Source organism: Pteropus alecto, unplaced genomic scaffold, assembly GCF_000325575.1.
Source record: "Pteropus alecto unplaced genomic scaffold, ASM32557v1 scaffold146, whole genome shotgun sequence".
Taxonomy (NCBI): domain Eukaryota; kingdom Metazoa; phylum Chordata; class Mammalia; order Chiroptera; family Pteropodidae; genus Pteropus; species Pteropus alecto.
This window is the reverse complement of record NW_006442107.1, coordinates 30,597,570-30,619,982: the sequence shown is the minus strand read 5'-3', so window position 1 is coordinate 30,619,982 and position 22,413 is coordinate 30,597,570. Positions and strand designations below refer to the sequence as shown.

General features: G+C 34.1%; 1 protein-coding gene and 1 pseudogene across 4 annotated transcripts in view; both read right to left on the bottom strand.

Annotated features, from left to right (window-relative positions):
* Window positions 1–22,413, bottom strand: part of ARHGAP28 (Rho GTPase activating protein 28) — a 176,355-nt gene that overhangs the window by 129,065 nt on the left and 24,877 nt on the right. The window lies entirely within an intron of this gene.
* On the bottom strand, window positions 9,154–9,269 carry LOC112469448 (annotated as a pseudogene).

The window sequence follows — 22,413 nt, the reverse complement described above, 5'->3', positions numbered from 1 at the left end:
ATCACACTCTAATTTAAAAAGAAGGCTCAATGAAGCCAAAGTAGACGTTTATTTTTTATTACAAAATACCCTGGTAAAGCAAATGAAAAACAATAAACTATAAACACAGTTATAAAATATAAAGATGATGCTACTTAACTAAAAAGAAACCAGAATGCTCTAAAGCAAATGATTCTAATATAAAGGAAATGAAATTCAACTAAACAAAACCACCCTTCGTAACATTCCTTCTTCCCTCTAAAAGACAACACAAACAAGAATTAAAAGAAAATAAAGACAAATAAGAAATTATTGACAAAAGTGGCTGTATGGATAATGGTATTTTGAAAGTTAAACACGACAGGTTAATTGATACTATGGGAACCTTTCTGGGAGGAGCATGCCATTTGTGTTTCTTGAAGTAGACCCTCTGCTTGCTATTAATCAGACTAATGATGGCTTAGAGAGCATAACCTTACACAGGTACCAATTTCTTGAAGAAGGTACATAAAAGAAGAGTAGGAAGAGGCCAAGAAAAAAGCAGGAGAAATGGGACAAATGCAGGCCACACAGATCCCCAGGCAGAATATTTCTGTGTAGGGCAGGCACAGAATGAGAACTCCTTCCACCCTTACCTGTCTTCTCTGGGACCAGAGCAACAACACAGCCACTTCTGGTTGGTGCCCTTTGTCCCAGCACTAAAAATAAGAGGAAGAGCTTGGTAGCCTGACCAGAGTTAAAGAGTGGAAGAGTTTTTTGAGGAATAGAGTCTACCTCAGTAGATGTTTCTAAAATTAGATAATCACATGGAAAAATTGGATAGTGTAAAGACTCCAGCTCAAAAACAGAAATTGGAATCAAAAGACATCTAAGGTATTCTTTTTATGCATCTATTAAGGTCCCATTTTAACTAGTCTTCCCAAATTAGTCATGGGCTTATCTACTTTCCTTCTAATTAGACCTTGAGAAATTTATATTAACACCATAAAAGTCTTCTTTGATAGGTTAAACAATCACAGTTACTATCATTTAACATTATATACCTAGAATCTACTAAAAAAAACTATAAGCCGCACATATGCATTCACTTAAAAACTGATTTATTTAAAAAGCTGTAGCAACTACGTACTCTCTTCTTTCCTCTTTTAAATATAAGAACGAAACTGAGAAAAGAAAAAAGAAGGCTGTAGCCCAAATGATCAATTTAGGAAGTGCTCTGAACCTTACCTCTTTGTAGGTTAAAAGTCTTCAGGGGTGATATTCTTAAGGGAAAAGCACAAAACATCTCTGTGACCATGTGTCCTCATGGACCAGAGGTGGGGAGGCCATCCTCCAGCCCACATTCACCACACTCCACCACTGAGTACTGCCTCCACCTCCAGCATAGAACAGCGCTGGCTGTCTCCGGCCCTGCAGGGCCAGAGAAACATAGGGCAATGGAGTTCCTTGTCTAAGTGGAGAACTAATTCCCACTGCACGGTAGCTATTTAAAGAGGTGGTGCCTGCAGGACAAATGCGGCCTCCGAGCCTTCCTGTTTGTGTCCTAGCTCAAATTTTCATCCATTTCCTAAGGAAGAATACATAGTGTAATAAGCCCCAAGAAGGCTGAGATTTATGAAAACAGTGTGCAGGGGCAATTTTTAGAAACAGGTTTTCCCTTTCCTTTTTTTCTCTACAAGCAGATATGAGAATTTAAAAGTACTTTAAAAGTGAAAAGCAAAACTATCTGTTGTGGTTTGGTAAAAGTTTCTACTCCTGAAAGATTTTAACCTGAAATGTAGGAAGGAAAATATTTGTGGATGATTAATTCAATATATATTAAATAATAATGCAGAAAAAAAATAACATGTGACTTATGGTCAGCAGTAAGGGTTTAATATGAAAAACCTCTGTCATTTACCAGCTTTAATTAAAGAAATTCACCCAATCTCTCTGGACCTGTTTCTTTGTCTGAATAAATTGGACTAATAACATGTATTTTACATATGCATTGTGAGAATCCTGTAAGATGACAACTATAAAAGACCCTACACTTTGCCTTATATAAAAGTCAGATCATGGTATCCAAATTCCCAGCTGCCGTTACATAATATCAGGCATTAGTAGCTTGATAAAAATTACAAATACATCCTCTCCAAAGTGATATATATGTGTTCATTTGTTTGTGTATTGTCTGATTTCTCATTGCCACCAAAGTTGTAGGAGGGCCAGAGACCTCATTGGTAATATATCAACATGCTCTTGACATATATTAACATGAAATATGCAATAAATTTTTTTTAATAAATGAATAAACACATAATTTCAAACAAAATCAAGCACAATGCTCTACACATAGTAAGTCTATAACGAATACTTACTTTTTTCTATAGAGAAACATCCCAGGAAAATGCAATATAATAGAATTTTAAGACAAGTTGGAGCTCTCAAAAACATTTGAGATAAATATGACTGTATATTTTGTTAGATCATTCTGCTCAATAGATTATTAAAATGATTAATGTGCAAACAACTTCTTACAGCCTGAATATTAGGTACAATATTCAATATGAATTAATTCACTGAAAACAATTTAGCTTAGTTTAGAATTTACCTAAAATCCTTTCTCTGGCCTGTTTCTGATAAAAATGGAAACTCTCTTCTGGTGCCTTTTAAGTCCTAGCTTAGTGTCAGCTGGATCTGATAGACTCACTGATTTTTTTAAGAGCATTACCCAGACAAGAAAGATAAAGATGGGTGGTCCTTTGTGGTTCTTATGATCCAACTACTAATGTTTAATACAACATAACGTGCCAGGAGACAGGATAGTTTCAGGGACCTGAAACAACAGATTTCATTCTGAGCCTTCACATTGTTGTCTGAATCCAGTTCAGGCCAGTTCAGGCTACAAGATACGAAAATCAATACCTTGATGAATGCTCATTAATCTATTCCGTGTATAGAAGAAATGAACTTCAGTGGATATTTATCCATTTTACAAAATTACCAAGAGAAGAAAGATCCTGGATCTTAACAGGTCATGAGAAACATAATTCCCTCCTACTTCTAAGTATTTCTCTTCCTTTGCTAAAGAAATAGGAACGTCCACATCTCTCTTCCTTTCCTCTCTGCCCTCTTTCTTGGCCTCCACTTAATAGACAAAACAAGAGCTCTACTACTACAGATATTTTCAAAAGTATTAAAAATGGAAAAATAGATTTAAAGGTGTTCACCCTGAATGAAATCATTTTAGTTCCAAAATATGAGGAAACATTTCATAATCATAAAACCTGGAAGTTCTATAGCTTTTGCCTGATGAAAAGGAGTCTCTGCAGAACAGAGTGGTAGTCAACTAAAAAACAAAATTTACTGCCTTTAGCAAGTATCTATTGTTTTACTGAGTTCAAAGTTTCAGACACTGTGAAGATGTTTTTCACCACATCCCTCCTCCCCCTCCTTCTCACAGTTTCCCCAGTGCAAGAGGCATTTCTAACTGAGTAATTAAAGATTCTAAAGAAGTTCTGAAATATATTTTTGACAACTTATAGCAGCAAGGCTTTCTCACTTTACATATAGCCTCTGGTCTACCAAATACCAGTCTATACCGAGCTTGTGAGTTCAACTACCAAGGTTATCAGATGCGGCTTAAATGCCTCCTGGGACATGCACATTTGCCACTAAGGGAGGGGGAAGAATTGTGGAAATTGTCATATAACAGTCAAGTTTCTTCCTCATCTAATATAAGAACTCTAGTAAACACCCATCCAGAAGCTCTGACATCCTCTCCTGGGAATTCTGACATACCTGCCAGCCATTTCCTGGATTATTAGCTATACTGCTTTGGTTACTGACAGACTTAATCAAGGTATCACTGTGTATCTGGTTAGTAAATAAAAAGGTAACTTCACGTTACTGATTACAAGGTCTTTTTTGTGCTATTTCTATCATTATTTGAGACCATATATCTGATTTTAATAAACATTTATCTAACGCTACAGAAAACATAAAAATCAATCACATAAGAGAAGACAATTTATAGGCACGACTGAAAGCAGCAAATATCATAGAACACATTATACCAAAGTCTGCCATTACTAGGTATGTGCACTGCTCAAAAGAACAATGAATTTCTCCTTTTTGCCATCTGTTGTTTTATAGAAAGACAGCCAATTTCCTGTCACTGACTGTAGTAACTATGATTAGTTAGGAATAAAATAAGTGAAAGAAAGTTACAATGAAAGATTAATCTTATTGATAAGGAAGTATTGTGATAGCAAGTTAATTCTAAGAGTTCAGGACTATATCTTTTCAAAAATAAGAAATAAAGGAAATATTTCTCTCTCTTTTTCTCTGTTTCAACTTGCTGTGGGCAAGGGCTCTGCTAGATGCTTTGAAGAAGATGCAAGATGTATAAGTGCAGGGTTCCTATTCTCAATCAATTCATGAACTAGTAAGACAGGTACAAAAATAATTACAATACAAAGGTAGTGTGTAGTCAAGGGGGAAGTATAGCCTAATATCAAGAATGTAGGGCATGAAGTAAGAAGGACATAGTTTCAGGATATTAATTAACTGCAGAAGAGACCAGTAAATTCAAAGACAAAACAATATAGAAAATACGTTACATGTCCATTATATATTAATTTAAAAAAAAATAAAATTAAAATTAAATGTCAATTATATCTCAATAATAAAAAGAAAAGAAAATACCTAAACTGAAAAACAGGAGAAAAAGGCTGAAGAAATGAACAGAGTCTCAGTGACCTGTGGGATAACATTACATATTCTAACATAAGAGTTACTGGAATCCTGGAATGAGGACTGGGGAATGAAAATGATATAAAGAAATAATGGCTGAAATGTGTCCAAATTTGATGAAAACTATAAACCAAAGATCCAAGAAACTCAATGAAACCCAACAAAGATAAAACAAAGTAAACCACAGCCAGGCATATCATGATGCAATTGCTGAAAAACAGAGATAAAGAGAAAATATCAAAGCAGCATAGTGGGAAAAACCAGACATATTATGTACAGTTGAAAACAGTAAGAATGACTGCAAGCTTTTCATTAGAAATAACATAAGCAAAAATAAGGCAGCAGAATGACATCTTTCAAGTACTGAAAGAGGAAAAAAAGGTTAACTAGAATTCTACATCCAGTAAAAATATCCTTCAAAAGCAAACTCTAAATAAATACTATCTTAGACAAACAAAAGCACAGAGAATTTGTGGCCAGCAGATTTGTACTACAAAAAATGTTAGAGTAAGTTTTTTAAGAAAAAAGAAAATAATACCAGATGGAAACTTGGAACTACACGAAAGATTAAGTGTAGGAATTTGTAAATATGTGGACACATACAAAAGAAAGTATTTCCTTATTTGTTTATTTTTAAAATAAAATTGACTGTTAAAACAAAAATAATAACAATGGATTATAAGGTTTTTGACACATGTAATAAATAAAATGTATGACAACAATAGCATAAAGGACAGGAAGGATAAAGTAAAAACATAAAATCATAGGTTCTTATGTTATACATGGATTGACATAATATTATTTGAAGGTGGGATGTGATAAGATAAAGGATAAAGTGGCATATTGTAAATTCTGGAGTGACCACTAAAAATAATCAACAAAGTTATTAATATAAGATTATTAATAATAAATAACATGAGTGGAGAGAAAATGGAATACTAAAAAAAAAAAAATACGTTAATTACTTAAGTAATCCAAAAGAAGGCCAGGAAAGAGAAAGAAAAGGGGAGGAAAACAGATGGGATAAACAGAAAACATATAACAAAATAGTAGACTATGTGCTGCCTACTTTCATTATAAAGACACAGAGTAAAAGTAAAATAAAAGGATAGACTAAGTTTATCATGTAAACATAAATCATGGGAAAGCTTGCATGGCGATATTAATTCAGACAAAGCAGAATTCTGTGTCAGTTTGGGTCCTGGGGCAAGTAGATGTCAAGAACTGAATCAGAGGTTCAGGAGATTTATCAGAGGAAATACTTGGAAAGGTAAAGGTGAGAGGAACCAGGATTGGGCAGGGAAAGGCCTTCAGACATGAATGCAGATCTGACACTTGTGAAAAGAGAGTAGGAGAAAGATTTGGGTTGGAAAAGCCTTAGACTGCAGTGCAGGTCTAAGAAAGTTTCAGCCAGGATGATGGGCAGTCCCCATAAGATACTGTCCCTTAGAAGACATGGCATTGCGCAGAAATGGCCCAGTTCTAGTTTCACATTGTGCTCAGTGGGCTGGCAGCATTCTGCTGAGAGTGTAGCCACAATGCGGTTATGTGGCAGATTCCAAAAGTGTGGCAGCAGAAGATATGAGTTAAGTTTACAACTTTTTGGAAAAGAAGTCTGAATAGCACAACTCTACAGCTGCCACAACTTTAGAAGAAGGGATCTGACCGAAGACAAAAAGTTATATTTCTTAATGATAAAAGGCTAATTTCATAAAGAGAACCTAATAACCCTACATGTGTATATACTGAACCACAAGGCTTCAAAATATTTGAAGTAAAAACTCTCAGAACTGAAAAGAGAAAAAGACAAATCACAGTGATAGCTGGAGATGTCAATACTTCTCTCTCAGTAATAGACAGAACAAGTAGACAGATAATCAAGAAGAACACAGAAGACTTAAAAACAGCATCAACCAAATTAACTTAAGGGAATACATGCAGAATACCCAAAAGAGCAGAATACACATTCCTTTTAAGTACACAGGGAACATCACCATGATAAATCATATGCATGGCCGTAAAATACATCTCAATACATTTTAAAAGATTTAACTCATACAAAGTATGTTCTTTGATCACAACAAAATTCATTTAGAAATAAGAAAAAGATATCAAAAACTCACAAGTATTGGAAATTCACACACTTTTTTTGAAATATTTTCACATTAGAGTTTTTATAGAGGAAATTAGGAGTTTATAAACATTACATATGAAACACAAATTGATATAGCCTAGAATACTTCCTTGGTTATAAATGAAAACAGACAGCATTTGTAGTTGAGAGATGAAAGTATAATTTCAGGCTTACACATTTAGGAACTGGTACTTGTTGATAAAATCACATAACTTTCCAGAAACTCAGTTTCTTCATTTATGGTTTACAGTGAGGACCAAGTGAGGTAATACGTAAATATTCATATATAAATATACATAAATAATACATAAAAATTCTATATACAGCCTAGTGCTATTAAAAATATTGATGTTCTTTTCCTAATTGCTTTCAATCATGTGAGGTTGTCTTGTGCTTTTTCTTATATTTCCATGTACACATTCCTTTATTGAATTCCTTCCTCTTCTTAAAAAACCACTGATTAATCTATCTTTCTGTCATGTTAAATTCAAACGCAAGCAATAGACTAGTTCCTTTTGTGGACCATTCATTTAACTTAAACACTACCCAGAGAGTGTCCATGAGGGGTTTACTGACTAATCTTTTCTCTGGATATTTTCTCATTTCCATTTTTATTTTTTTCTCCTCCTCCTTCTCTTGTTCCTCTTCCAATTTCTCTTCTATATCCTTTTCCTTGTCCTCTTATTTTTCTCCTTCTCTGTCTATTTTCTATCTTCCCTTCTTTCATCTTCACTATGATTCCTATTTGATTGCTCTGGCTTTTGATCACGAGTTATAACTGGTTGTTTCTATATCCTAGATTTGAAGTATTAGGAGCTCTCTCCATCTTGAAAAAGTTTCTTCTCATGGTTTCCAGGACACCATCCTTTCTTGGGTTTCTATCTATATCAATGGCTGCTCCTTCAAAGTTTCTTTGCTCTACCTCTCTATCTCTCCCAACTTTGGTCCTACTGAGTCACTCAAAACTGTAACATGCTTTTAAATAAGTCAGAGATGAAAGAAGAAATCCTAAGGAACATTAGAAAATATTTTTAACTGAATAAGAAAACTACAACATATCAATATTTGTAGGATGCTGCTAAAGCAATCCTTAGAGGCAATTTTATAGCATTAAATGCTTATACTAAAATAGAAGAGAGGTCAATAATTAATGCCTAACCTTCCATTTTAGTAAGCTAATAAAAAGCTCAAATTAAATTTTAAAAAATAATTAAGAATAAAAAACAATGAAAGAAAGAGTAACCATGTGAAAATCAGAGAAAATGTTTTTTTTAAGCTGAGTTTTGAAAGATGAGTAAAGTTGATAAATTTGTAACTATTGATTAAGAAGAGAGAAGACAAAAATTACCAGTATCAAGAAGGAAAAAGATGATTGTCCCTAAATATCTTACAAATAGTAAATGAATAATGGAATGTTATAAACAATCTAATGCCAAGAAATTCAATGAATACTCACATGAAATAGACAAATCCCTTGAAAGATGTAAACTACAAAACTGACAGCAGAAGAAACAAATCTGCCCATGTTTATTGAAGAAACTGAATTCATAATTTAAAACTCTGCCACAAAGAAATATTCGTCCTGAACGTGTGCTAGTGGAGCAGACAAGTGAGCTTTTCTTCCATGCCCCTTCTCTCTGCCTTTCCTTTCTCAAAGTACTTCAGGAAAGGCTGTATTTTTGACAAAGCCTTTAAATAAAAGTATTGCAAAACAAAACAAAACAAAGCAAAAAAAGGTCTCCTTGATATGCTATCAAACATTTAAGAATGAAAAAGTTCTTAACCTACACAGAAAACGAAGGTAGAGGGAACTCCCAATCCATTCGTTGTAAGAAATCAAAATCACCCTGAAATGAAAATCATGCAAACAACAAAAACATACTGTTCATGCACATGAATGCAGAAATCTTCAACAAAACATTAACAAATATTATCCAGTACTAGCTGATGACTTCTTGTGTTTGACAGCTGAAGTCTATAGCAATAATTACTAACTATTAAGTCATATTTTTTCTTATGTCATTATAAGTCCTCTCTCAGAGATAAAGACTTAAATTTGCATTGGTAATCTGATTTACACTCAATAGTATAGGCCTTCCTGGTTAAATGCATTGTTATACTATCTAAGGCAATGCAATAAAATGGTTGGTATACAGCGACTGCCTATAATTTCTAATTTTGCCAGTTTTTTAGTACCTAGGTTGGAATATAACATTTAATGGGTCAAACAATTGCTTGCAGACTTCAACTGATTAGGCATAGATATTCTATTAAAGTGAATTTTTTATTATTATTATTATTTATGCCTACAGCACCTGGTCTTCCTAGGTAGTCTCTCATCCAAGTACTAACCAGGCCCAACCCTGCTTAGCTTCTGAGATCAGACATTGGGTTTGTTCAGGGTGGCATGGCCATAGACCATGGACCATAGACCATGGCTCCACTGGGGCATGAACCCAGGACCTTCTGCATGTAAAGCAGATGTGCTAACCACTACACTATGGAATGACGTCCTTAAAAGGAATTCTTTGATTAGCCCTGTAGATAATACAGAAAAACTGATGAGATCGGATGCAAAATGACCTTACAAGAAGTTATAATTGCTTTGAATCTCAAGGCAGGCTTAGAAACAGAATCTAAGGGTCTTAGCTTGTTCTCTGGGCTAGCATATCATTCATATCCAATTGGTCAGAAAGTGAATGCAGCCTCAGAGTGGAGCCTTTAAGCTCCTAAAGATGGCCTTGTACTGCAATAATGTCAGGGATAGCTTAGACCTTGGCTGAGGCCTTCCTTGATTGTAGCAAGGAGAGAAGACATATTCCTTTGAACTCTCACAGCAGTTTGGGCCTCTCTTAAGACATACGGTTTATTGTCTTGAGCTATTCTCATGGTGATTAGGAACAGTTTGAGGACAAAGATTACCACTTCCTTATCATATCTGTATATATGGTGGAAGTCTTACTATTATTTTCAATTTTCCCTTAGCAAAGTTGTAAACATTTCTATTGAAGTGAGTCAAATCCACTTTGTGACTAAAAATAATCAGTATTAGATTTACATCTTTTCCTTCTTGGTAGATAAAGCAATGGGCGATTATGAAGTGAATTACATAGTAGATTCTTTCTCAGATATATTCTAGAGATCTACCTGAATATCCAAACTGATCAATACAAAAATGTTTTTATAGGCTGATGGCTATCTTACAACTTACACTTCTTATCATATCACAAATTAACTGCTTTTTTAAGTTTCACTCACTTTTTCTTTTTCATTTAATGAAAAAGTTACTGAAAAAATTAAGCATCATTTTGTTCATTAAAAAAATTCATAGTGGACTTGTTAACATTACATACATATACACTAACATAGAATTTGATTCTCTAGCTCTTAATTTATCCAAAATATTTTCTAGCTAGGAACTTTACTTCCTTTTTACCTTTATTTTCTGCACTCTCAGGCATAAAAGTTTCCACATACTCAAAAAAGCAGAGAAAAATATAAAGCCATGTTGAGATTCAAATCCTGGCCAAGAGTTAGTTACTCTTAGCTAAGTGACTCCTCATTATCTATTCCTTAACATATACAACATACACAGTGTACATGATAGAGTCTCTGAAAAATGAAAAAACACAACAACAACAACAACAAAAACCTCATTTCATAGAACATTCGACAAATAGTAAAGCCAAAATAGATTACATCCATTAATTCTAATTTAGCTTTCTACACAATGGGTATTTTAAGAATATAAATGGTGAAAGATATTAATGCTATTGATCCTGTTGAACCAGTCACCATTCCAACAATTTTAATACATAAGCAGGATGTCTTTATGCAAATAAGAATTCATCCTGTAGTGGCAACGACTGTAGGCTGTGGTACTTGAGTGATGGACTTCATCCTTGTAGGTAACTGCATATTATGGAGGTTTTTACCTCAATATCAGGATACTGTACTTGTCTTGCCCTATGAGTCTACCACCCATACTATTAAATACAAAACAACACGTCTTTTCTTTATAAAGTGCCTTTCTTCAGAAATATCAAACTACTTGATTTCCATATTTTCTTGCTCTCCCTATTCTTATTAATGGTAATCACAGCTATATAATTGATAACGTAGGTAATTTTTCAGTAAGCTTTACATGATGGGGTAGTGATGGCAGGGGAGCAAAGAGAGGCTAAGAGGACGAAGAAACTAGAGGGAGAGATGTGAGCAGAATCTATGCCAGCACACAGCATGCTTCATTCTGACTTAGGCTAGTGCTGACATATAAGAAATATTTCATTCAACAAAAGGTTTTGAGAACATCAGGTACCTGGCCCTGTATTGGAGACAAGAAGTACAATGAGGAGCAAAGACAGACATATTCTCAGAAGGCTCTCATCAAGATTTCTGTCTGAAGGGGAGACCAATCATATAACTACAATTACAAACTTGAGATAAATGCCATGAGCGATAGCTTCCCTGATGAAAAGCTTTTTGAGCTGAGATTTGACAGGTGAGTAAGATTTAGCTAGGTGAGGAGGGTGGTAAGGTCAATGGCCAGAAGAACATTACAGGCAGGACAATTAGTGCAGGAGGGTGTAGGGCATGTGAGCAGCATGAAAAAAGGGCAGAGCACAGACAGCGCTGGAAAGGTAGACGTGGCCTTGCAGCTACATGAAGAATTTCAGTCCTTATCCTTAAAAGATGGGAAGCCATTAAAGATAATTTTAATCAGAATTTTATTATTGTCTCCTCAAATCTTATTTGTATAAAGCATACTAAGAGGAAACATAGAAATCTTAATGAAAATAATTCCCATTGCGTCTTCCAACATTGTGTACGTATAATATAGTCCCTTTTAACGTACAGTAAAAATGACTTGATTTGATGCAAAGATAAAACTTAGTCACAATTTTCACTCATCAAACAAATATTTATTGAGTACTTTACTATATGCCAGACACAAGTCTTGGCATTTGATACTCATCAGAGAACAACATAAAGACCCTTACACTTATGAAGTTTACGTCTAGTGACAGAGACAATAAAGACAATAAATAAGTAAATTATGTAGCATTTAAGAAGATAATAAGTGTCATTAAAATGAGAAAGGATGAGTAAGGTTAAAGTAGATCAGATGGGGGGAGCAAGAGAGGGAGGTAGCAAGTTATCTTATTAAACAAAATTATTAAGGACTCTTTTGGAAGGTGAAATTTGTACAATGTTGGTTGTTTATCAAACAGAAAGTTTCTGAAGTAAAAAAAATTCTAGTGCCATTTCTAGACATACTTCAAGTTTAATGTCTGAGACAAAGATGAAAAGAAATATTAGGTATTTCTCAAAACTTACTGCTTCTGTATTTTGTCTTCTGTAATAGTGCTTCTTTTAACAATATTTTAAACACTGACTGAAAATTTCATTATACTTTCCATATGACAATAATTCATTAATAGGCAAAGAAAATCAACCTCATCAGTGTTAACCGTAGCTTCTTTCTGCTGGAAAATGCGATTTTCATTTTCAAAAGCCTTTAAACCTAGAAGATACCTCATAGTAACAGATACAGCAAGGGGCAGAAATGAAGGTCAAATGGGTGTTACTAAAGTAATAGTACTTGCATAATTAGGGAAAAATTATCATTAGCTAATACTTTTAATTACAAGCAAGTTTTAAAACAAGTTTTAATATATGTTAAGCTCTCAACCCATCTCTTTTTTGGAATAAGTCTGGAAATGAAACTATAGCTTCTTTGACAACACATACGGTCCCAAAATGATTACTGGGAACAAAAGAAGTAAAATGATTGTGAGGAGGAAATGTGCTCTGAATCCAGGATAGAAAATAGTTCTTGTTTACAATAAGTTGTGAACATTGAGCTTTGACTATTAGTGGTTATGTGCCAATGATTATTAACTCAACTACATAGCGAGGGCATTAAGTCACAGGATGAATGTTGCTTTTATGCTGTACTTCTGCTAAAGCTTGATTTTATTGCCCCTTTTCAACAGCTAATGGGCTTTAGTTATAAACAACAGCCTTTGGTAATTTGTCTACAGGAAACAAAGTGACTGAAGCCTTTATTATTTAATCATATACACATTCACCAAAAAAAAAATAACAAAATCAAAATGGGATTCTTTATTTATAAGTCAAATAAAGCTATTTGCCTTACCTAAGAGTTTATGTCTTTAATTTTGATCATTAGTGAACATTAATAAAAAGTGATTTTTACTTTTCTGAAGTGTTTATGTTTCTAACATTAGGAAGTCAAACCATTGTCTAGACTTTAATAGGGAGACATGAACAATCAAGATGCCATGGCAGGCTTAAAATAATGATAATAAAACACTTAGGTAATTTACTACATGCTGATTAGTGTTCTACGTGCTTTACATATACTAACTAATCTCATCACTCTATGAGCTTGTACTATTACTACCATCATTTTACAGAGAAAGAAACGGAGGCACAGAGAGATCAAGTAATTTGCCCAGGATTGCATAGCTAGGCCTCTGATGCTGTATGAGGTACAAGGTTAAGTAATTCACCCAGGATTACACAGCTAGGCTCTGATGCTGTACAAACTGAAGAGTAATGTTTCAGTGCCAGTTACTACCTCTGCTTTCACAATGCAGGAATTTACATTTTCACAAGCCATCTACTTCTGGGAATGACATTTATTTTTTTGTCTCTATGGGTATAAGCTGAATCAGAAAAAATACAGCATGAGGAAACAATAATATGATTCTTCAGTGAGCTTTTCAGTAGTGGGTCAACTTGCCAGGACGAAAAGCCTTTTCAATAATACAGCAGTACACTCCCAATGCTATAAGAGCATTTGCAAACAGCATAGTAACAGTGTGTGAGAAGGTGTTATATTGAAAAGTAAGCAGGGTAGAGCTGTACATAGCAGATATGCCTGGCTTCCACTGACCCAGAAGGAAAAAAATCAATTCAGCTCTAAACACAACACTTAACTAACCCCCACACGTTGGAATGAAAAAAGAATGTTATATCTATTTACAGAAACTTGTCCTATAAACCTATAAGACAAGAACAATCATATTTGCTCAAGTATTCTCTCTAAATAGAAGACCTGCAAGGCAGATGTAATCACTGGGTGATGTTTATATGACTTGCGGAATGAGAAGGGGAAAAAAATGAAATATTTATTGAGTCTCGGGGTTGGGCCAAACATGGTGCTATATGTTGCTCCCATTTCATCTACAGTTGGCCCTTGAACAACGCAGGGGTAAGAGGCGTCAACCTCCAGCACAGTTGAAATTCTATGCATAACTTTTAACTTCCCAAAAACTTAACTACTAATAGCCTACTGTTGACCAGAAGACTTACCGATAACATAAACAGCCGATAAACACATATTTTATATGTTATATGTATTATATACTATATTCTTAAAATACAGTAAGCTAGAGAAAAGAGAATATTAAGAAAAATCATAAGGAAAATACATTTACTGTATTTATTGAAACAAATACGTGTAGAAGTGGACCCACGAAGTTCAAACCCATGCTGTTCAAGGGTCAACTATAATTAAATCTTGGCAACGTACCTATAAGGTGTCATTCTCTCCATTTCTAAGGATTAGAAAAACTGGGGGTAAAGACATTAGTGATGTAAGTTGCCTGAATAAATACAAGAGGAGGTCAGAGTTCCACCTAAGATCCTTCAGGCTCTTAAGTTCATGCCACACTCACACTGTCCTTCAGGGTTTGCCCACCACAGAGAGGAATCTTTGTAAAAGATTTTCTAAGAATTAGAATTTGCAGTCTGATGCCTATGAGAGGCCAGAATGTATGTATTGTGGTCAAGGGCTGAGCTTCTTGGGCTTGAAGCCTGTGCTGCTGATGACTGAACTTGGGCAAGCTACTTGACCTTGCTGTGGCCTCAGTTTCCACAGCCATGGGTAATAGTACCTATATCACAGTAATGCTGTGAATACTAAAGGAGTTAAAACATATATAAGCCCTTAGGGTAATGCCTGGCATTTAAATGTACTATATATATCCTTATATACATTATTATTAAGGAAACCCTGCTTCAACATAAACTACTTGAAAGCAAGTATTACACTTGAAGGCAAGTATTACAAGCTCATTGTCTCCCTGGCACTTCATATAATCCCTGAAACAAAATAAATGTTCAATATAGTTTAATAAATAGATGACTATCTAGCCTAAAGGACTGTAAATAGAAGTTCTTAAAATGGTTTACTAGGCTCAATGTTATCTGACCTGTTATTACCTCTCCCACATCATCTCCTACTATCCCTTTATTTTCTCCACCCAAGTAACATTGGTCTTCTTGCTGTTCCTTGAAACAACAGACAGCCCAGGGCCTCTGCACTTGCTGTTCTCTCCAGAAGATTAGGTCTTTTCAGGTCTAAGTTCAAATATTCTTTCCCTGGTGAATCCCTCCATCTCACCCATTTTAAACTGAACAACCCCTCATCTAGTTCTCTGGCACTGCTTATTCCTTTGTCCCTCTTTAATTTTTCCCCACAGCATTTATCACAATACACTATATACTAATTAAAAGCTTAACTTATTTATTTCACTTATTTTCTACACCTTAGAATATAAGCTTCACAAGGGCAGAAATTATTGTTTTGTTTTCTACACTACCGTATCCTCAGTACCAAGAAGGCCTGTTACTTAGTAGGTTTTTGATAAAGATTTGTTGATTGGTGGACTCTAAGCCATTAACTTATTAGAGATCATTATTTCAATTTTGTGTGTCTGTATATAGAAATACATGGTGATACATACTAGGAAAATAATAAAAGAGCTGATGTACAAATGATGGAGATGAGGTAATAAAAAAATATAACTGTTCCTTTTCTAGAAGCTACTAACTTTTCATGTAATTTAAACTGGAATTTCAATTCCTGTACTGCACCAATATTTATGGAAAGTAAAGGAAGTTATCTGTTTTATTGGAAATGAAAAGATATTAGCCTTTCTTTCATAGACATGGCAAGTATATATTGTTAAGCCTCCTCTTTGCCTGAAACTTTGCTTGACTCTGCATTTCACCTAAGTTGAATATCTTTTTTTAAAAAACAGAAAAAGTATACTATTTGTTGTGGCTTTCTAATCTTACATTTCTAATGAGAATACAAAATTTTCTATGCCCAGACCAGTTCTTAACAAAATTCAATGTAGCAATGCTTTGAACAGAGATGTTACCACCTCCCAGGCCCTCAGGAAATTAAAGAGATCTTCTCTTTTCCAGACTGTTATTTTATTAATCTGGATATAAAAAGATTAAGATGATAAAGATAATATTAATAAATTATGCCTTTTGTAGCTTCTTTATAATTACAAAATAGACCTAAATATTCATGTCCTCTGTCACATGCTGCAGTACACAGAAGTAGGTCAATCCATGTACTTAGTAATTGCATTTGGTATTATACACAGAAAGTCCTCCATAAACACTAGATTTAAAAGTTAATGCTCAGTTCTTATTATTTTGCTTTCTTTAAAAATCCCAAATTCTATTTAGCTTTCAAAACCCTACCCAAATATTACTACCTCCAAGAAATCTTACCAGGCTCCTTCACTACTCAGTTAAACAGCTAACACCTATTTTCTAAAAGACCTATTTCCATATGGGTCTCCCTATGAGAGAGCAACTGGAGAGCAAGAAATTTAACTCTGTGCCAGTCTAGAACAGTGACTGGCACAAATAAGTGTTCAATAAATGTTGAATTGAATTACTTAGATTCAAAATAAATGTAGTTAATAAAATAAAGTTATACCAAGGATAAAATAAAAATGAACTCTACAGTTAGAAAAGTGTACTTGGATTATGGCTGTGTTCATTTTTTGACAGTCATTTTTAATGATGATCCTATACTTAAAAAAGTTTTATGACATGTGCCAAAAAATTTGTCTGAAATAATGGTTTTATTTCTAAGTAGAGCTATATTTATTTCAGGTGTTTCTCTTTCAGAACCCAGCCTACACACCACTACCTCTATAAAGCTCATGTGTCTCCCCAGGTAGTAATGTGCCTTCGGTCTTGAACATATTTCCATTCTAGCACCTGTCTCCCTCACTGCATGTATTTGTTCTCATTTGTGTCTTCCACTAGACAGAGAACTCTTTATTGTCTTCATGTCCCGGTTGGCTGGCATACACTAAGTACTTAGTAAATATATATCAAAAAATTAAATGAATTAAAAGCTTCTCTAGATTTAAAATTATAATTCTGAACAAACCTAGCCTAACTTTCATTGGCATCCTGGAATCTGAACATGTATGCCAGTGTTAATGAAACCCTGATTGCAGGAAGTACCTGTAAAATTCTCGAAAATGTGTCAACTTGCACTTTTTTCTTCTAACATCAAAAAATTCAGTAATTGAGCTCTTTGCCCTTTATTTCATTGAAATTATTCAGTCTTATTCTTTTATTTCTATGGAGACTTTTTCCATGTACAAATTAAATTATGCAGAATTAGTTTTTATCCACATCCTAAAATTCTTAAGAAGAAACTGTCTTTATTTAAAGTTTCAATAGAACAAAATAGCCAAGACAGGGCCAACCAGATGTAGTGATATAGATCAGTTATATAATATTTCTTGACAATTACTTGCCTACTGGTTATTAAACCCTTACTATACACCACAGTATGCCAAAGACTCTATATACTTTATCATATGCCTTTGTACAGATGAGGAAGCTAAGCCTTCATGAGATAATATAACTTGGTCATGGCCACACATTCCTTCCAGTCTAAACTGTTCCTACTCCCTCCCCAAGGGCACCAATATCTTGAGCTCTGATACCATAGATTAATTTTGCCTACTTTCGTATGGTACATGAATGGGATCGTATGTCTACATGCATTTTAAAGTCTGTAATTTCACTCGGGGGAGGGAGGAAAGTTTGTTACAGACAGAAAGATATAGTATAATCTCATGAATTCATTTTGCTGTATACTAAGAACCTCTGAAATCAATAAATAGTACCTACACATTGTATTCTGAATTATATACCCAGGTAAAATCAGTGATGCAAAATGAATCCAGGGAAGGAAAAGGACCATTTCAGTGTTATATCCTTTTGAAGAGATTGAGTCACTGATCCAGACTAACTGTAACAAATCCCTTCATATGAATTAAAAATTAGAATGTAAAGTAATAGTAATAGTGAGAGAGGTTTTAAAGGGAAAGTTCTATCGCAGTAGCACAAAGTAAACTGAGATAAGCTTTAGATAATAAATTTAAGATTAACTTTAATTACTGCTTTATCAAATGAATCCCTTTTACTAGTTATAAATATTTTATATTGCTAAGTAACTGCAAGTGGCTTTAGAAAGTGTTTTGAATGTGCTGTAAAAACAATAAAAATGTCAGTAAAAATTAGACTTTTGTATAGATTTTAAAAATTCTTTTCTAAAACAATTACATAGAAATTGTATATTCAACTTTCAATATTTTACTCTATGTTCATTATACTATATAACTGTACATGGCACTTGCTGAACTGTGAATGTTTCTCAACTGGACCTAAGAATAAGGGATTAGTCTTACTTTTAGGATAAGAGGATCTTGGCCCTCATAGTTCTCCTACGAATTATACCATTTTTGCTTTCAATCACAGTATCAAAAAACTAAAAAATTTTTACTTAGAAGATGAAAACAATCATATTTGCAAATTTATAGCCATCAAACTTAAAGCTGCCAAATATTTATAAAGGGGCAAAAAACTTATCTATTCACTACAGTTCTCCAAAACAGGTAGTTTGGTTGGTTGGTTAGTTTAAACTTACATAGGTGTGCATAGTTAGGATATACTTTGATTATATTTTGACATCCCTCTCCTAGAAAAGAGTCGACAATTAGCATAGCCTTCTTGTTGAACCAAACGTTATATTCTTAATGAATGCTCTTTTGAGAAAGAATCAACTACCTATGACCAAAATTTTGACTGCAGGACACCAAAGCCTTTAAATGGAGTGAGAAGCAAAAACTTCTGGGTGAAATTTAAAGTTGGATTATTTTTTAGCTGGGGAATTCTGTAGCTAGATGTGAGAGCCTAGTTTGTTATATATTTAATTTTTTTCCAAGGTCAGATAGGATTCTGTGAGAGTACTCAGGTTTTAGCTACTTTTTACTTTTCTTCACTGCTCTTAAAATTTCCATATATATTTCCTGTCATACATGAGTTACAGATTTCAGTTCCTTTCCTCATTTAAGACCAATGTTCATAAGCATCTCTGGCTTATTTAAGATTCTTAAACATGTTAGGTGCAGAGCTCAAGCTAGAAATATATATATTTTAAATTAACCAACCATACTTTATGCAGGATAATTGGGTAAAAATTAGTAACATTTTAATGTCATTACATCTTTATTTTAATATATATATAGAGAGAGTCCAGAAAGGTTAAAAAAATAATAGTCTATACCCAAACTTTTAATAATCACTGATAGGATGTTCTAAATGAGAACTATAATTTCCTTATTGGTTTCTAAGCTTTACTTTTTGAAAAATCCGATTTGTTCCAAATTTGCCTCACAACTCTTTAATAAAACTTTCTGAAACTTGAGTAATTGTGTCTAAAAGGATTAGAGTAAGAACTAAATCCCCATCTATCAAGATATCTGAATTTGCTTCCCTTCAAAATATATATAAGGCATCAGTGGTGAAATGAAGATTAGAAGAAAACGGAGTAAACATTTAAAAGTCAAAGCCTACTCCATGCTTGCTAAGTACTAAATTTTAATTGATTTTACCAGTATTTTATTCAGACTTACATTATATAGAGTCAAATGAGCAATCAATAGAATAAAAAAATCTCATTAATAAAAATTCATTTAATAAAGCAACAAATTTATATTATTTTAGAACAAATCTAAAACAGTCCTATGTCCTTACCTGACTCTTACTATAAATAATTATTTCCTATTTACCTTTGATCTTCTCTAATTAAAAACTACAACTCTCATTATCTAAGGTAACAAGTGGACAAATATAGACAAAAAAATTAACACATACCATAAAACCTCATTCCTACAAATCTTTAACTGGACCAATCAACTAGAAGGAAAGTTGGCTAATTTTCCTTTCCTTTCCTATCCCTTCTTTTCTGGTGCTATATATATTAAAAGGCAAGCAAGCAACAGACTCAACAGCAGAATCTACGCCCTAAACCAAAAAAGAAAAGAGCAATCTTATGCTGTATGAATTTTAAGTCCCTCTCCGCTTCACTTCTGATGTAATTATAGTGTGTTTGCCACAGGAATTCCTTACTTTGAATCTTCCAAATATTTCTAGCAAACGTACAATTCCATGCAGTGACATGTTATACATGAGTTCATAAGCTCCGTTTTTTTCCCCAACCCCTTCCCCAATGGGCTTGGGAAATAGTTCTTCAACACAGAACAAGGAAAGGATGCACAGGTACTTGGAAATTGGTCCTCAAAGTCAAAATTTTATAGCTCCATGATGAACTGCTGAGGCCTAATTCTGGGGAAACCACCTTCTAAGTCTTTTGACTTGACAAGTAATCCAAGTGGCAGAGCTCATTAATTTTTTTCTGGGGTAGTACAGTGTGAGAGCCTGCTGGCTAGCCCTGCTTGTGTGTGGTGAACAACTAACTCTGTGTTCAGTGCTTTATTCTACTGAACTCTAGAAATACCCTTGATACCAGGTTTTAAGGAATTTACCAAAGTTGCTAAAAACATTGAATATTTATTTAGTCTGTGCCCAAGTCTCTGATGACACAAAGATGTCACATTATCTTTGGAAAGACGATTTTTTGGAAATTTTCATATACTCTTTTCATTGTTTAATCTTTTTTCATTGCTAATTCTTAATTCAAGCTTATGAACTCTTCTTTATATATGTTGACCACCACTTAAATGTTCCTTTACCAAATATGTATGAATTTAAATTCTCTAGGATGGTCACATCATAATAACTGTAAATTCAAGCTTTGTATTAACATCAATATTATTCCTAATATTCTCTTTCCAATATGTAATGCTTGCCAAGTTTCTATTCTCATTTTTCTCTGCCACTGACCTATCTATTTATAGAGACATTTCACTTCTCTAGGTTTTACTTCATTGGTTTCCCTTTCTGTCTTTTCAATTCTGCTCTGCCCCACTGTAATTCTCCCCCGTATATCTCTCCAGAATATTTAACTGGGTTTTCACCTGGTTCCCAAACGTCACCATGTTAAAGAAGAATCTTCTATTCCACTAATCAGTTTCCATGCTTCCAAAAAATACTACTATTTCCCATTTCTGTTAATTATTAAACAGGCCATCTTCTCGGCAAAGGGTCAGAAAGAATATTTTATGCTAGGTTATTTCTATGAGAGTTTTCATCACTCATCTTAGGTTTTCAACACTTTAAGGTGGTGGAGGTGAAGCAGGGACAGTGGGAAGGAAAGGAGGGCAGGAAATGCTGAGTCAAAAGACTATGCAAAAAAATGAACAGTGCTTCATAAAAATATAAGAAGAATACAGTAAGTAGTCCCCTTTACCCACAGTTCACTTTCTGCAGTTTGTTACCTGCAGTCAACCACGGTCCAAAAAACTTAAATGGAAAATTCCAGAAATAAACAACTTATAAGCTTTAAATTTTACATTACTCTGAGTAGAATGATGAAATCTCTCACCACCCTAATTTATAAGTTCGACTTTATCACTGGCATGTACATATAGGAGAAAACATAGTATATATAGGGTCTAGTACTATCCGAGGTTTCAGGCATCCACCGAGGCTCTTGGAACACATCCCCTGAGGATAAGGTGAACTATTATAGTTAATTTTTACACTGATCTCACTATGCAGCAGTCGTTCTAAAGACTTTACTTATACTGATGCTTTTAATTTTCATAATAAGTCTGTGAGATAGATACTACTATTATTCCCTGTGAGGAAGCTGAGCCACTGGGAGGCTAAATAACTTGCCCAAGCTCCCACAATTAGTAGAAGAGCCAGGATTCCAGTCTCAGCAATCTGCTCTAGAAATCTTGCCCTCACCATTGACTTGCTTCTTCCAAAATGAAGTGTTGATTATTTCAATACTGGTGAAGCTGAAAGTAAAATTAGCAGTGACTTATGACCAAAATGCTACAATTCTTTTGTGACTTAGATAGTAACCATAAGTTGAGAAATAAACTAATTTAACTGATATTTTTGATGTTTATTGATAATACAAAGAAACTGCTCAAATGTTGTCCAAGAATGATAGATGATATTCGTTTTAGAAAACACGAAATATGTTTTATAGTATTTGGACTCAGAAAGAGAGTGACCGTTCCTGGTTTGATTAGAACGACCCTGGTTTATACCTGCTGTCTACGCATGATTGTTACAAGCACCTCCTTTTACTTTCAATTTTATATGACAATAAAATAGTCATCTCACTTATACACAGCAAGTATAACTAGCACAAGTCAAATTATATAAATTCGGATCTGATCTCTTTATCATATTTTCCATGATTCTTCATAGCAACTCCAGAAGCCATTGATCTATGCCAACAACTGCCAATGGCTGTTCTCTGTCCAGAATTTATTCTGTTATCT